Source organism: Scyliorhinus canicula, chromosome 10 (genome assembly GCF_902713615.1).
Source record: "Scyliorhinus canicula chromosome 10, sScyCan1.1, whole genome shotgun sequence".
Classification (NCBI taxonomy): Eukaryota; Metazoa; Chordata; class Chondrichthyes; order Carcharhiniformes; family Scyliorhinidae; genus Scyliorhinus; species Scyliorhinus canicula.
Window position 1 is genome coordinate 105,851,779 of NC_052155.1, and position 17,352 is coordinate 105,869,130.

At 45.9% G+C, this 17,352-nt stretch overlaps 1 protein-coding gene across 3 annotated transcripts in view; it reads left to right on the forward strand.

Moving 5' to 3' along the window:
* The first annotated feature begins 1,761 nt into the window (after window positions 1-1,761).
* Window positions 1,762-17,352, forward strand: part of dnajc5b (DnaJ (Hsp40) homolog, subfamily C, member 5 beta) — a 193,726-nt gene continuing 178,135 nt past the window's right edge. For 2 of the 3 annotated variants that reach the window (XM_038809497.1, XM_038809495.1), the window contains exons 1-2: window positions 1,762-1,904; window positions 11,843-11,987. The gene's annotated coding sequence lies outside the window, so the exon portion shown is untranslated. The other variant, XM_038809496.1, reaches the window with a different exon arrangement.

The window sequence follows — 17,352 nt, forward strand, 5'->3', positions numbered from 1 at the left end:
GCATGCACAGTAGCTTCCTTCTCCACGCCGGCCCTGACGCAAAATGGCATAGGGCTACAGGGGCCGGTGCAGAGTAAAAGAGGCCTCCACAAAGAGAGGCCTGCCTGCCGATCGGTAGGCTCCGATCGCGGGCCTGGCCACGGTGGAGGCCCCCCTCGGGGTTGGACCCCCCTTCCCCCCCCCCACCAGGCTGCCACCGACAGGATGGACGCCGAGGTCTCGCCGGGTAAGACCACACGTGAACGGCACCGGCAGGACTCGGGCTTTCTTGGCGGCCACTCGGCCCAGAACTGCCGGGTGGGCCACTCCGGCGCCATGCCAACTACGCCGGCGCCAGTGGCGCCGATTCTCCGGTCACCGGAGAATCGGTGGACCAGCGTCAGGGAGGCATCGCGCAAATCAGACCCGGCCCGCACGATTCTCCGTACCTGTGGGGGCTGAGAGAATCGCTCTATACCGCAAAACTGAAAAATGTGACAATTTAGGAGAGTAATTACAGAGTCAGGAAACCACCTCTGAACATGCTCAGCCACAAGTTGACAATTAATTTATTTTGTTTTTCAGTTGCAAAACTGTTACTATGTGACGTCAATTCCAATGATGTGTCACACTGAGGTCAGAGTTTTCCACTTCTGCACTCGCAAACCAGCAATTTTCTGCTTGTTAAAGTGAATGGGCAGAATCATCTAGTCTGATGAGTATAGAAGCAGAAAATTCTGACTTAAATGTCATTTCTTAGAAGTTTGTTCCCTAAAGTGACAACATTTTTGGATACGTTTCATGCTTGGTAAATTAAACTTATTTGCTGTAAAGTTAAAATCAAGTCAAATGGTGCAATTTGATAATTGTGATAAAGAACACTCCCACTGCAAATTGGGTCAGGCAATTTTTCAAGCATATGTCCCTTTCATATTTAAATGAAGGGCTTAACACTTAATTCAGGCCCTGTCTGTGAAATTGGATTCTGATAAAATCAGTAATATGAAGGGAGAATTGGTAGGATGTTATATGATGTTACATTTTAATTTTAAAATTACCTCTGTATTCATACTTAACTTTTCTGTGGGAATCATTATTTCCAGGTACTTTTCTAAACATATAACCTTATGTAATTAGGTCAAAACATTGAGAATGCAAACTATTGAGCTGCTACAGAAATATCTTTTATTCTATTTTGCACTTCTAAAGAATTGTACCTTCAGTTACAATTAAAAAACTTGCGCATATGGATGTTATTCTTTTATTTGTAAATGGAGGAGAAAAAATGCATAAACTTAACTACTATATTGACTCCATTTTTTAAATCAACTTTTAGAATCTGTCAAAACTGTTGAATCTAATCATATTTATATCTAATTAGATTTTACTTGTAGTTGAAAATAAGGAACCCAGATGCAAATCCTTTTTTTCTAATAATCTTTATTATCACAAGTAACCAGGGCTGGTTTAACACAGGGCTAAATCGTTGGCTTTTAAAGCAGACCAAGGCAGGCCAGCAGCACGGTTCAATTCCCGTACCAGCCTCTCCGAACAGACGCCCGAATGTGGCGACGAGGGGCTTTTCACAGTAACTTCATTTGAAGCCTACTTGTGACAATAAGCGATTTTCATTTCATTTCATTTCAAGTAGGCTTACATTAACACTGCAAGGAAGCCTGTGTTTTAGTATGTTACGTAACATTTTAGATACTGAGACAGCAAACCTATTTTAACCTTCCAACATTTTAGAATTAACATTGTTGTGGTATAAAAGAGGCTACCTTTCTCCACACCCGCTTCAGGAGCTCATCTAGATCACAAGGCTTTTTAATCTTAATCCTCCTCCAGGCAATGTTTGGAGCTAAAACAGATAACGCAAATCTGTCTGACACTCCACAATGAGCGCATCTCATTTCTTAAAGGCGGTGAGTTAATTTCTACATTTTAGTGACTAATATTTTTCAGATTAGGTTACGTTTGGTTCGTCACAGCCACAGGAGCATTTCTAACCTTTCTGCATCTGTACCTTGAAAGTTTTGGTTTTTTCACCATTCAGTTTTTCAATGTTCTGCTGACGAGGTTTGTTCAGTTTGATTTCTGCAGCAGGTCATGTAACCACAAAGCTACAAAACAACTGAAAATAGGTAGGGAATTCTGTAAATTGCAAATAAAGCAACTTCCAGAATGCTAAGGATGCTGGTTCACACACTTGATTGCTGCATTTACCGCACTCCCATAAGTAGGCCATCAGTGGAAAAGAGCTGCAGCACGTACCAATTGGAAATGAGGGGAAAAGTCACTGGAGAGAGTCACTCAGGTATTCTTTCTTCTTTTATTCTGACATACGTTTATCTTCTTTGCTCATGCTTCTTAATTTTCCGACATCTTTTTATCTCATTTTCTTCGGTTAATCCATAAAATGGTGTATGGTACACCAAAACCTAAAGAAGGAATGAAAGGAATAAAATTGTATATAGGTCAGCATTCATTTGCATGTCTTTGTGTAAATCCAGAGGGGAGGGGAACGAGGTAGGGGGGGCACACACAGTTGGATTAGTGTTAATCTGATTGGATATAGAGGATGTTCCACCCTAAACCGGGGGATTTTTAATTGAATGTTTAGGGTTGATTGCCATAATTGTGGAGGAAAGTCAGTGGAAACTCCATTTAAACCTGTAAACAGGGTTTTTGCTAAAGTTACAGCAGCCATTTAAGAAACCTCCAGTGAAATGTCAGCAAACAATCTTTGCAGACCCCTGTGTTTGGCCTTTTCATTGGTTGTTAGGTCGATGCAGGAGCTGACACAATAGATTTAGATGCGATGAACTTAGAATGGAGATGGCAGCAATGGAATTTCTGTTAGATGGCTGGCAAAGTGAAATTACTGATGAATGCCAAGATAATTACTCTATTTGTCATTCAAGTATACTCTCCCCAGAGGACATCAGCGCAGTGTACCTGGCAGAAAATGGTGACCAGGCAAGATCTGGCAATAGGCATGGAAAAAGCTGGCAAGGCAGCGATACACAACAGTTCCATTTTTTTCACGTGCATATCCCTGATATCACAAAGTGTTGCTGGGCAAGCAGTTTGACATTTTTTTCTTACTCATGCCAAGCCCTCAAACAACTTGATCACTGTTGACCATGCATACCTAGAGCAGTATGGTGCAATGGGATTTTAGTGTCAAACATATGGCAATCAGGTCACCATATTCTCCACATGATCCAAAATATATGCAGTAGTGATGGAACAAATGCACACCTCTTTCTGAAAAAAGTTAGAGATTTTAAACCACCATCAATCAAGACTATTGCATTCACTATCAGAACCAGGAGAACTGCTTCAAAAGGGTTTTATAATCCAGCAAAGCAAGCCAGCTGTGCCCACTGTCAAAGACTGGTGACAATCTGTTAACTGAAGTGCTCTGTCTCTGTTAGTATGTTCCAGTTTATTTCAAAGTATTTATTATTTTCCGAAAAACAAACTTCTTCAAAAGTAAATTGTCTCTATTTTATCCGCATAGATATAATGCAGAATTTGTGAGGGAAAATAATTAATAAATCTCTAGCTTTGACTAATGGTCAACCCCCTGTAATCTATCCTTTTACATCAATAGTGCCATAATCATTTCTATCTCGAATTTCAACAAATCTGTTAAAATGAAGGTTGACCACCTTTGGATGCTGCCACATCACCCTCAGCTTGTCACAATTGCAGCCCTTATTGGCAGCAATGCAGCACTGCTCATGCATTTCATCTGTTTTGGGAAAACCCGCTCAAGAAAACTAAGGGCGCGATTCTCCGCTGCCCACGACGGGTCGGAGAATAGCGGGAGGGCCTTCCCAACAATTTTCACGGCCTCCCGCTATTCTCTCCCCCCTCCGGCAGCACCCCGACACGAATCGCTACTTGCCGTTTTTTACGGCGAACAGCGATTCTCCGCAGGCCGATGGGCCGAATACCGCGGAGTTTACGGCCGTTTTCACGGCCACGATCACACCTGCTTTCAGCGTTCGTGAAAACGCCCGCAAAGTGCGGACAACCATGGCACCAATTGGCACGGCCGTGCAAGGGTGGCATGGGCCTGTGATCGGTGGGCACCGATCGCGGGTAGCGGGTCCGATACCTGCGCACTATTTGTTCTTCCGCCGTCCCGCAGGATCAGTCCGCGGGGCGGCTGAGGGGCATGACGGCCCGCGCATGCGCGGGTTTGATACTTCTGCGTGATGATGTCATCCGCGCATGCGTGGGTTGGAGCCGTCCAACCTGCGCACGCGCGGCTGACGTCATCGTGAGCGTCAGCCGTCGTGACGCTTGGCGCGCGGACTCAGCAACGGTCGCTAAGGCCGTGATGCCGTGCTTCACAGGGCCCCGCTGCTAGCCCCGCCCGGGGGGGAGAATCGGGTCCCGGGTGGGGGCGCGGAGGCTGCCGTGACACACGGCCAGTTTCACGGCAGCCTTTACGACTCGCCGCATTTGCGGAGAATCACGCCCTTCTTCAGTTCGCACGCTCTGTCTCACAGATTCCCAAGAAAGTTTTGAGAGCAATTTATCTGCTGTCCTTGTGAACAGCAACCCTACTTTCACAAGACTTCACAGAATAGTGCCACAGATCTAAATATATTGTCGTTTAAGAGGAACAGAGATAGTAACAAATGGCGGACAATTTTTCTTGTTTCATTGAGTATGTGGTCCTTCAGCTTCCAGGTCATAACAGCCCTGACAACTATACAATTTATTTTTTAAAATCTTTTTATTCTCCTCATTTTCAATATTTTCATCAAATAAACAACAAAAGAAAAAACAAACAAAAACAAATACAATAACAATCCCCCAAACAAAAACAGCACCCCGCTCACTTTACAGACCAAAACATCCACCCGTACATTCCAGGTAAAAAATAAAAATTAACAGTTAATCAGTAAACAGTGTAATCAAAAACAACAATAACCCCCCCCCCCACCCCTCCCCCCCCCCGCACCCCAGCCCCAATGTTCGATGGCAACCTGTTCTCAAAAGTGCATAATAAACAGTCCCCATGAATAGAACAAAGAACAAAGAAAATTACAGCACAGGAACAAGCCCTTCGCCCCCCCCCCCCAGCCTGCACCCTTCCTTCATCCCCCTCAGAACAAACTTCACCTTCTCAAGGGTCAGAAATTCAAGTAGGTCCCCCCACCAAGCGAAGGCTTAGGGTGGAGAAACTGACCTCCACCCCAACAGGCTGACAACTGAACAATAATCTGATCAACATAGTCACTATCTGACTGTTATGTGACTCCTGTCCACAGCAATGTGTGTGATTTTCCTTGCTCAATTAGGGATGGATAACATGACAGCCTAGCGAGTGATACCCATTCTCATACCCACCACTGCAACTTCAGCACCACTCAGTGTCGTGTGTCTCTAAAAGTGATCAGATCTGTTTGCCACATGCTTGTGATAGATTGATTGCATGTGGGGAATGGTGAACATGCTGAACATTGATCTACACTGTGCATGTTACAGCTGTCAGTTGGGTGTAATGGATCTTATGGCACAGAGAACCACCCAGTGTCCTGGCTAATATTTATCCCCCAACATCCCTGTGTCTGCGTGGGTTTTACCCCCACAACCCAAAGATGTGCAAAGTAGGTGGATTGGCCACGCTAAATTGCCCCTGAATTGGAATTTTAAAAAATGTTTCCAAATAAGGGGCAATTTTAGCGCCACCGGCAAGTGAGATGGGGCCCTCTTGCCCCAGAGCCCTTGAGGATGCCCACCAGGAGCATCATAGGCCATGGGACAAGGTAAGCAGCTGGCTGCCTCCACCTCAGATGTGCATCCTGGGGAAACTCATAGATATAGTGGTACAGCTAGGAGTGCCAAGCACATTGAGGATCACTAAGGGCACCTGGTGAGGGGGGAGGGGGCTGAGGGTGGGGGAGGGGGCAGCACCATAGGGAGCGTGTGGAATTGTCAAAACAATAAACACCTTTGTGCACAACTAGTATGATGCCTGTGTCACTTTCTTCCGCAATGCAGATCGACCCCAAACCTTTGGCCCATCTCCCATCTCTCCAAGCATCTTCCCCTCCCCCCAGCACTCACCCCCTCCGACAGTGGACATGTCCCTGGAGCTGTGTCCCATTCCCTGGGTGTTCGGATGTTGGCTGTTGCGTGTGCGTTGTTGCCTCCCACAGTGTTCAAGCACATTGTCCCGGCATCAAAGTGTGATTGGAACGCAAGGCAATGACTCCCACATGTTACATGGCCCACCCTCCCATGGCAATCCATTTGGGTTGTGTGAAGTTCTCACTTAACCACGATTGCCAATTCCCTATTAGCGACAGCCTTCAGCCGCGTGGCCAAAAGCCTCGGCAATCGGTTGGGGTTATGGGTGGTCCTTGTGGCAGACAAGCAGGGTCAAGGGTTGCCCCAGGAACGTGTACACATGATCCAGGGGTTGGCACAGGCGGGTGCCCCCCCCTCCCCAGTGCACCCTCCACCGTCCCATGGCGGCCCACCCTTGCGGAGAGTCCCTCACCCCCAACTGAAGGTCTCCTACCCTCCCACCGAGTTCTGGGGTGGCAAACCCAGCACCCAGGGCTCTTTTCCTGTGAGCTAAGATTGGCATTCACCTCCTCTGCTCCCCACTGAAGCCCTTCTGCCAGGTTCACATTTTTCAAAAGGAGTATTAATCGGCGCCAGCGTCACCACTTGCTAGAGAGGTCACTGAATGACAGGAGGCCATTGGATATGTGAATGGTCTTGTTAATTATATGGAAATGGGGCTCCCGATTTTGGCTACGGGAGTGGGCTGGTTGCATTGAAAACTTCGGTGTCTGGTGCGGTTCTCGTTTTTGGCCTCTTCTGCTATTCATCGGCCTCGTTTTGCTTGAGCGAGAGCGTAATGAGGTCGGAGAATCGAGCCCTAAGCCATGATGACGGATTGAATTGTGTGCGGTTCGCATTCCAGTTGGCGGCACTATTTATTGAGCAATTCAGGATATGCTGATGTACCAGAACTTTGCCGACGTGAGTCTAGAGCAATTCTCATTCTTGCTGGCGTCGGATTCGCTGAGGCCGGAATTGGTGTGGGAGAGCTTAACAAGTTGGAGCTGCTAATAAGCACTCCACTCCCCTCATTTCACTCAAGAGGATGGCCCAGAGACGAGTAGCACCATGCTTCACCAAGTCGGAGCTCGATACAATGTTGGATGTGGTGGAGGAGATGCAGGACATCCTCTTCCCCAGGGCAGGCAGATGACCCCCCCCACTCCCAGTCGTCAACTGATTCTGGGTGGGGGTCGCCGAGGTGGTTAGTGCTGTGAGCCTCACCAGGCAGACTGGCACGCACTGTCGGGAGAAGAGGAACGACCTCCTTAGGGCAGCTCAAGGAGCCACCACCTCTGTTCCCCTGACATCTCTCCTGTCCCTCACTCCTCATATCACATCCCCACTCTCATGGAGGCCAATCAAAATCTACCTGCCTGCATCTCCCTCACTCTGCACCAAATCCCAATACCTGTATTGTCCTCTTCGGCGAGGTGCCTTGCACATGCATGCCCCCGTGTAACTCATCTCTGTGTATCTCACCATGTGCTATCTGTCCCCTAGGAAATGGCCGCTCATAACAGAAAAGAGCGGGAGGAGATGGAAGGGGCCTCCTGGACCTCAGGGTTCGCACTCCTGCCAAGCAGAGAGAAATGGAGTTAGCAATGGGGAGGTGCAGGAGAGGTCTATCACTGAGGCGGAGGTCGGCATGCGACAACCAAGTGAGCCCCTAATGCAAAATGGTGCCCTGACAGCAAGTGAGTCACCCCTCTCCCCCAGACCACTCCTTCCCAAGATCAATCCATGTGTCTTGTCCTTTATCTTCCAGGATCACCATCAGACCAGGCTGGCTTGCCTGGGGTACCTTGCCCACAGCCACAACCCCAGCACACTCTCGAGGACCAGACCAGGGAAAATGGTGACTTCTCAGCACTGCTCCCACCTGAACCCTCCACCATCAGAGACTATCACCTCGGTGTGGGATTTTAGTGAAGTGGCTCTTGGGTCACCTCCTGGTGCGCACGTCACACATCCTGCAGCACATCAGGTGGAGGCAGGGACACCAGAGGGAGCGGACAGTCGGAGAGCTGCCCAAACCAGTAGTAGTCCAGACAGGCATCATGTTTCTGGAAACATTGATCCCGTCCCTGGTGGAGATGTGGTCGCAGAGCCAAGGTCTACAGGAGGGGGTGCCAGCAACTTTCCAGCACCTGCAAGTGCAGCTGGAGGAGTCCAACTACCTTCAGATGCAGAAGATTGTGCCAACAATGCCTGGTACCCAGGCCAACTCTGAACGGGTGGCGACAGTGGTGGAAGTCAGAGCCATGGATCAAGACATTCAAGGTTTGGGGCACACTGTGCAGTTGATGGCTGAGGCGCAGGACAGGGGAGCCCAGTCACATCCCATGTACCGGGCCCCCATGGACATTGCTGTGGTACTCCAGAGCTTTATCCAGTCACAAAGGGTCATGGCTGAGGATGTTGAGAGCATTGGCTGGGCACTGGCTGACCTGGGCCAGTCACAGAGGGTCATGACTGAGGGTCATGAGTGAGGCAGTGAGGGCCATGCCTCACTCACTGAGGGACATGGCCCAGCCTCAGTGCTTCATGGTCGAGGGCATCAAGGCCCTAGTTTAAAATAAAATAAATTTAGTGTGCCCAATTCATTTTTTCCTATAAAGGGGCAATTTAGCATGGCCAATCCACCTAGCCTGCACATCGTTGGGTCGTGGGGACGAAACCCATGCAAACACGGGGGGATTGTGCAAACTCCACACGGACAGTGACCAGGTGCCGAATCGAACCTGGGGCCTCGGCGTCGTGAGGCAGCAGTGCTAACCACTGTGCCACCGTGCTGCCCTAGTTGAGACAAGGATGGGCCTGCAGGACTGGCAGCGTCAGGTAATGATGGAGCCTCCGGAGCTCACTCCGGTCTCACCTCCATCCCATGGAGTAGCCTGGGGGCCATCGAGAAACCCGAAGGAGGAGGAAGTGAGGGGGCTCATGACAGAGCCTCCCACAGGGAAGGGCTGGCACACCTCAGTGCTTCTGAATTTCTCCCCCCCCAACCTGACACTGCCGCATCTGAAGGGCAGTGGGCAGAACAGGGTGGCACCTCATCACCTGTGACACTCAAAATGCGACCAGGCCCATTCAAGTCCAGGCCCTCCAGAGGATGGCCACCAAAGACTTCTCAGGTCGGAGGTCAAGATATGCAGCAGGTCTCCTCCACATCTGATGTGCTACCTAGGGTCACATCTAGAAGGAGCGGGAGACCAAGTAAAATAAGGAAGTTAGACACTAGTTATGTTGGCATGGGTGCAGCACATAGATTAGAGGTAGGGCTGACGGCACAATAGTTGTATATACTCACAATTAAACACCTTTTCACCAACATTCCAACCTGCATTCACCCCCCACCATCTGGCCTGGGCTTGTAAATTCCTACCTACTGTCCTGGCTTGAGACAATTCACACCTCTTTAACCTGTGATTATCTCTCTCTCCAGTCACTCCAACTGGACCTGTAAAGACTTAATTACCTGCAGAGACTCGCATTCAAAGTATCATCTTGCATCATTGACTTTGTCTGTATATGTGTTTCTGGAACCCTCCTCTTCATTCACCTGAGGAAGGAGCTGCACTCAGAAAGCTAGTGATTCAAAACAAACCTGTTGGACTTTAACCTAGTGTTGTAAGACTTCTTACTGTTTCCAAATGTTGGAGCATCTATTTCAGTCTGTCATTATGGGTATGAATATTTGCAACTGAAATAAATATGCCATCCAAATAATGTTCTATTCGCTTAATTCTTAGCAAAAGTTGATTCATCGCCCTTTGGAAACCTCCGGAGGTTGTAGATAAACTAAATGGCATCCTAGGAAACTGTAATGGACCCATGTGTGTATTGAGTGTCAAATGTGACTCAGATTGATTGTCTAGCTCAAGTTGCAGATAGGGATTTGTCAGATGTAACTTTGAAAAAATCTGGCCTCTTGTCAACATGTCCTCCACATTTGGCAGTTCTCAAGGCTACAATAAACTTCCTAATTCTTGTTTTTAAGTGATAACCTTCTGCAATCTCCAAAGGTTTGGGATTGTAGTGATGCGCAGGCATAATCTAAATGTCCTTCAGTGGCATAATCTTTGGGCTTTGCTGGAGTGAGCAAATTCGTGGGTGTCTCGCGTAAGTCCTGGCCTGCTTCAGTCAAAAATATTGTATCTTTTCTTTCCCATGCTGTGTTTTTGACAGCTGGATTTTCAAGATCTATGAGCATATTGTTAGACATGCAAAATATTTCTTGCTGCTCCGCATACATACTGTAAGCGTCCTTCCTGTTTATTCTTTATTTCCCTTTCTTTTATTTTGCATTTTTGATCGATGGGTGATTATTGGCCATGTATCTTTAAGTCAATGAGCAGAGAGAATGAGGAATAGAAATTAGAGGAGTGGCAAGACCTCTCTGCTAGTTTGAATGGGAACTTCAGACGTTTTGGCACTAGAGAGAGGTGGGGTTGGACTCGGTTTGATTAATTTGCTGATGGTAAATAAATTGGCCAAAGTCCTGGGTAACTGGTGAGGATTGGATCTTATCCCAGTGGGATGATTCTCAGAGATCCAAGGGAGCAGTTGAGTCCCCGCTCACGATGGGAAACTTCCTGGTGGTGGGATAGCATTGAGGAGCCATCTGGCACAGCTCCTCCCTCCCCTATCTATTATTCTATCTACTCCCACAACTTCCAAGCCTGCCATCTTCGGACCAGGAAAATTCAGCCCTATGACTCTAAGGTAATATAATTTATGGCTGATGCTCTCATCTCTCTCTATCCCATATTATGGCTAACGCTGCTGCCAGCGTTTTCATAGTCAGATCATTGGCAACAATTCAATAAGCTTGTCTGAAAGAGGGTAAAGAGGTGCGATAGTCTTGAAGGGGTGGATGAAAGAGTAACGTGTTAATAACGTTTGTTCAACTGTGGACTGCATAAAATTTGTAGTTAATGCTTCAATGTCCAATTAATTGAGCAACCACCAACTCAAACTATCACCTATCTCTTCCTACACTAATCACAGATACTCGACTAAACAACCTCAGCTATTCTATTAAAAGCAAGCAGTACTATGAAGCTATTGTTTAAATTGTGTGTGTGTATTATAATTTGTACATTTAATACTTTGGTACTAAAGTGGTTAAAATATTAAACATGTATGCTGGCAGGGGTACATGGCAGTTATAGATCTGGAAGGTGTACACAATTAGTAAAGTTTGGGATCCTCTCTTATATCACATCTGGGCTTAGCATTCTGGTTAAGCAGACTTGCCCCAAAAAATACCTCTGGATGTGAAATATGGCTCAGAGATCTAAGAAACAGCCATAAAGGTAATAGCCCAATGGGGCTTGCACCCTTCTCCAAACTAACTGTCATATTTGTCAGGCTGCTTGGCATGCTCTCAAATCATTTTCCCTTTTTTTCTGAGATTTGTTTTGGGACGTGCACAATAAGTGGCTGGTTAGCTCAGTTGCCTCGAAGCAAAGTGTATGGTTCATAATAATGTAACAGCGTGAGTTTTATTCCCATTCTAGTAGAGGTAGGGTTGGGGCCTTCCACCATGCTCTGCCCCTGAGAGTAGAAGGCAATGGAAAACCACCACTGACAACAACAAAAAAAAGCCAAGGATATAGCTCAGGATGAAGCATCTGCATACAATGAGAGCCAAGGACCTGCTTTTGAACGAATCAATGTGCGTCACACTGGCAAGCATATTTATTGTTTCAAGCATATTTATTGTTAAATTCTAATTCTAACTTATATTTTTCTACAGAGCAAGTGAAGTGAATGCCTCTGTATCATATTCAGCTGTCATTTGGAAAACAGTAGGAGGAAGGATATATTGTGATCTGCAGAACATGTCCTTGTAAGACAGCTCAGCAGCCAATACATGCCATGGTGTGATGTTGTGGTACCAGGTAAGTCCTGCATTTAGCCCTTCATGACAGATTGGATTGGATTTGTTTATTGTCACGTGTACCGAGGTACAGTGAAAAATATTTCTCTGCAAGCTGCTCAACAGATCATTAAATACATGAAAATTAAAGGAAATTAAAAAAAATACATAATAGGGCAACACAAGGTACACAATGTAATGATAATAAACACCGTCATCGGATGAAGCATACAGGAGTGTAGTATTAATCAGGTCAGTCCATAAGAGGGTCCAGTAAGAAGTCTTACAACACCAGGTTAAAGTCCACCATGTTTGTTTCAAACACTAGCTTTCGGAGCACTGCTCCTTCCTGAGGTGAACACAAGAACTAGGAGCAGGAGTAGGCCATCTGGCCCCTCGAGCCTGCTCCGCCATTCAATGAGATCATGGCTGATCTTTTGTGGACTCAGCTCCACTTTCCGGCCCGAACACCATAACCCTTAATCCCTTTTTTCTTTAAAAAACTATCTATCTTTACCTTAAAAACATTTAATGAAGGAGCGTCAGCTGCTTCACTGGGCAAGGAATTCCATAGATTCACAACCCTTTGGGTGAAGAAGTTCCTCCTAAACTCAGTCCTAAATCTACTTCCCCTTATTTTGAGGCTATGCCCCCTAGTTCTGCCTTCACCCGCCAGTGGAAACAACCTGCCCGCATCTATCCTATCTATTCCCTTCATAATTTTAAATGTTTCGATAAGATCCCCCCTCACCCTTCTAAATTCCAACAAGTACAGTCCCAGTCTACTCAACCTCTCCTCGTAATCCAACCCCTTCAGCTCTGGGATTAACCTCGTGAATCTCCTCTGCACACCCTCCAGTGCCAGTATGTTCTTTCTCAAGTAAGGAGACCAAAACTGAACACAATACTCTAGGTGTGGCCTCACTAACACCTTATACAATTGCAGCATAACCTCCCTAGTCTTAAACTCCATCCCTCTAGCAATGAAGGACACAATTCCATTTGCCTTCTTAATCACCTGTTGCACCTGTAAACCAACTTTCTGTGACTCATGCACCAGCACACCCAGGTCTCTCTGCACAGCAGCATGCTTTAATATTTTATCGTTTAAATAATAATCCCGTTTGCTGTTATTCCTACCAAAATGGATAACCTCACATTTTTCAACATTGTATTCCATCTGCTAGACCCTAGCCCATTCACTTAACCTATCCAAATCCCTTTGCAGACTTCTAGCATCCTCTGCACTTTTCGCTTTACCACTCATCTTAGTGTCATCTGCAAACTTGGACACATTGCCTTTGGTCCCCAACTCCAAATCATCTATGTAGATTGTAAACAATTGTGGGTCCAACACGGATCCCTGAGGGACACCACGGATCCCTGAGGGACACTACGGATCCCTGAGGGACCTCTTCATTCACCTGAGGAAGGAGCAGTGCTCCGAAAGCTAGTGTTTGGAACAAACATGTTGGACTTTAACCTGGTGTTGTAAGACTTCTTACTGTACTCACCCCAGTCCAACGCCGGCATCTCCACTTCATAAGAGGGTCGTTTAGGAGTCTGGTAACAGCAGGGAAGAAGCTGTTTTTGAGTCTGTTTGTGCGTGTTCTCAAACTTCTGTATCTCATGCCCGATGGAAGAAGTTGGAAGAGTGAGTAAGCTGGATGGGAGGGATCTATGATTATGCTGCCCGCTTTCCTCAGGTAGCGGGAGATGTAGATGGAGTTAATGGATGGGAGGCAGATTTGTGTGATGGACTAGGCTGTGTTCACAAATTCCTTGTGCGTGGAGAAGATTGCAAGGAAAGGCACCGGACTGCTGTTACAGATTTTCCTTTTCTAATCATCTCCATGGCTCCCATTATATTTAGAGTGAGCTTATCCTGGAAATTTAGGGGGTTTAGATAAGGCGTACAACATATCCCTGTCTGAAAAAGCAAAATATTGCAGCTGTTGGAAATCTGAAATAAAAACAGAAACCACTGGATAAGCTCAGCAGATCTGGCAGCATCTGTGGAGAAAGAAACAGAGTTAATGTTTTGAATCCATATGACCTTTATACAGACCCGCCTGTATCCTTGTACTGCCAGACCTGCTGAATTTAAGCTGCATTTAGTGATAGGTATAGGGAGAGCTACCTATCAATGTCATTTTACCAGTTGTATACTTCCTCACTCTGGCACAGCCTTGAAAATGAAAGGTGTGTCCTTTATAAATGCCTCTTGTTATATACGTGTGCTTGAGATAAAATGGTACCATTGAGACAAGGAAATATTCCATAAGAAAATGCAGCTGATTGAGATGAAATTAGGTGTGTGAATATGACATATCCTAGCGGAACACCTACATGGGGTAAATTATCGAATGATCTGTAGACTGCTAAGGTGGGGATCAAAATTTTTAAAAAGACAGAGGTGATGGTCATGGGTGACAATAGGAATATTATGAGAAATACCCAACATTTGTGGCAGCTGCTCATACACACGAGAGATACAGTAAAATTCATGCAAATCAGTAATCAAATTGTCACAAAATACAGAACATTAGATACCATCAGAACTTTGAATAACAATATTGCCAGTATAACATTCTAACAATATGTATGACAGTTTAATTAATGGGTCTTTAAAAAGAAAATGAAAATATACTGTAAATACTCTCATTTCAAAATCCCATAAACAACCAAGTTGTGAGTATGCTTTAATGGATTGTGTAAACCGCTTCAAGTAATTTCACATGTCTCATACATCCAAGCCGGGTTATCATCAAACCTAGCTACAAACCTTGAGGTTGACACATATCAACATCACCATAGAAAATAAGGGCAGTTGTCAGACCAGTTGGAGACTGACAGGATCAATGTACATCTGTACCATTGACGTTTATAGAGCAGAGGATGCCTTTCAGCTGATTGTGTCTGTGTCAGCATGGCTAGGGCAGCCCACAGCTAATTCCCCCTCTCCGTGCTCTCCCTATAATAAATAATAATCTTATTAGTGTCACAAGTAGGCTTACATTAATGCTGCTATGAAGTTACTGTGAAAATCCCCCAGTTGCCACACTACGGCGCCTGTTCAGGTACACTGAGGGAAAATTCAGAAGGTTCAATTCACCTAACAGCACGTCTTTCAGGACTTGTGGGAGGAAACCGGAGCACCGGGAGGAAACCCACACAGTCACGGGAAGAACGTGCAGACTCCACACAGGCAATGATCCAAGCCAGGAATCGAACCCGGGCCCCTGTACTGTGAAGCAACTGTCCTAATCACTGTGCTACCAGGCCGCCATGCTAGCATGCCTGTCTTGCACTTCCCTCTACATCAAATATTTATTGACTTTTGCCTTTAAATATGCATTGATTGTGCTTCAACCATTTTTGAGGTAAAACATCCTACGTTCTAAAAACATTTTGTGCATAGGAATTTCTTCTATCTAACTTTGCTCTCAATGAAAGTTTTTATTACATTTTAAAAATAAATTTTAGAGTACCCAATTCATTTTTTCCAATTAAGGGGCAATTTAGCGTGGCCAATCCATCTAACATGCACATCTTTGGGGGGCGGGGGCGAAACCCACGCAAACACGGGAGAATGTGCAAACTCCACACAGACAGTGACCCAAAGCTGGGATCGAACCTGGGACTTCGGCGCCGTGAGGCAGCAGTGCTAACCACTGCGCCACCGTGCTGCCCCTTTATAATATTTTTTTTAATTTATGTGTTCATGGGATGTGGGCATCGCTGGCTAAGCCAGCATTTATTGCCCATCCCTAATTGCCCTGGAGAAAGAGGTGGTGAGGTCCGTTCTTGAACCGCAGTAGTCCATGTTGCATAGGTGCACTCACAGTGCTGTTAGGGAGGGAGTTCTAGGATTTTGACCCCGTGACAGTGTAGAAATAGTGATATAATGTGTGGCTTGGAAGGGAGCGTGCAGATGGTAGTATTCCCATGTGTCTGCTGCCCTTGGTAGTAGAGTGCAAGGGTTTGGAAGGTGCTGTTGCAGGAGCCTTGGTGAGTTGCTGCAATGCATCTTGCAGATGGCACAATTTCTATTTAATGACGTCTATTACTGATTCCCTAGTTAGAGGACATTGTCTTTCCCAATTTACTTCCTCAGAATCCTTCAAATTAAAAAAACACTTCTCTTAAATCTCCTCTCAGCCACTCAAGTGAAATAATTCCTATATCTGCAATCTCCTCATAACTACTATCCCTGATGAATTTATATTGTACGCTTTGGATAGTTTTAATGTCCTTTCGATATTGGGTGCCCAAAACTATACTTAATGGTTATTGCCTGACCAATCTTTTGTATAAGTTTATTATTACTTCTCGAATTATTTACTTAACATATTTATAATAAACTGTGTATTCCACCTGTCTGCCCACTCATTAAGCTGAATTAGTGATTTCCTGAGGTCTTCCCGTACCAGCCTCCCCGAACAGGTGCCGGAATGTGGCGACTAAGGGCTTTTCACAGCAACTTCATTTGAAGCCTACTTGTGACAATAAGCGATTTTCATTTTAATTTTTTCATTTCATTTTCTTTTACAGTGATCTCGCTGTTCAGGCAAATTTTCAGATGTGTTTCCAGCACTCCAGTCCAAAACATTTGCATATGCCTGGACCAAAGTGAAACCATCACTTACTCCTGGGAGCAATTTGTAATATTGAAGAGGGTTTAGATGCAGCTGACGGGGTTGGGTTATGTTCACCAGAAAGGTGTCCAGAAGCCAGTTCCAACCCACCGACCTTCGGGTTTAACTCAGTCTTCTTTGGCAGGTTGTGCGTTATTCCCTCAGGAGTAGTTCGTTATTAATTTAAGTGTGGAAATTGCTCCATTGTAGTGGCATTTCAGCGTCCTTTCAAACTGATTGCTGCGTGCAAGAGTTTTATGGAACCTTGGAACTTGCGACTGAAACCAAGGTGAGAACACAAAGCAAATTCACAGAACTCGTTAAAGTTCAGATAAATACTGCAATAAATACTCAGGGCTGAATTCACTGCCTCGCTCCATTGCTAGTGGAGCTCCCGATGAGGCGGAGAATCCAATGTTGGGCATTGATCCGTTTCCGATGCTCTGGCCTCTTGCTGGCGTCAGGATTGAGGTCCGTGCCCCGCGCTAGCGGAAGGAGGCACATGCGTCATTAAGACCCATTTGCATCCACTTAACAGGCCAGGCACCACATTCTCCGGGCCTGTGTGATTCTCCTGTCCTCTGGCCCTGACAAACGTGGCCCTGACGCGATGGAATTCACGGAATTGTTCCAAAGCTCATCCGAGGGTTACCCTCTCCCCCTGTGGTAATACCACTGTATATATATGTGTGTGCCTCTATTAGGGGATGTACAATAGTACCTGCTATTACAGCTTTGTCGGTAAGCCCC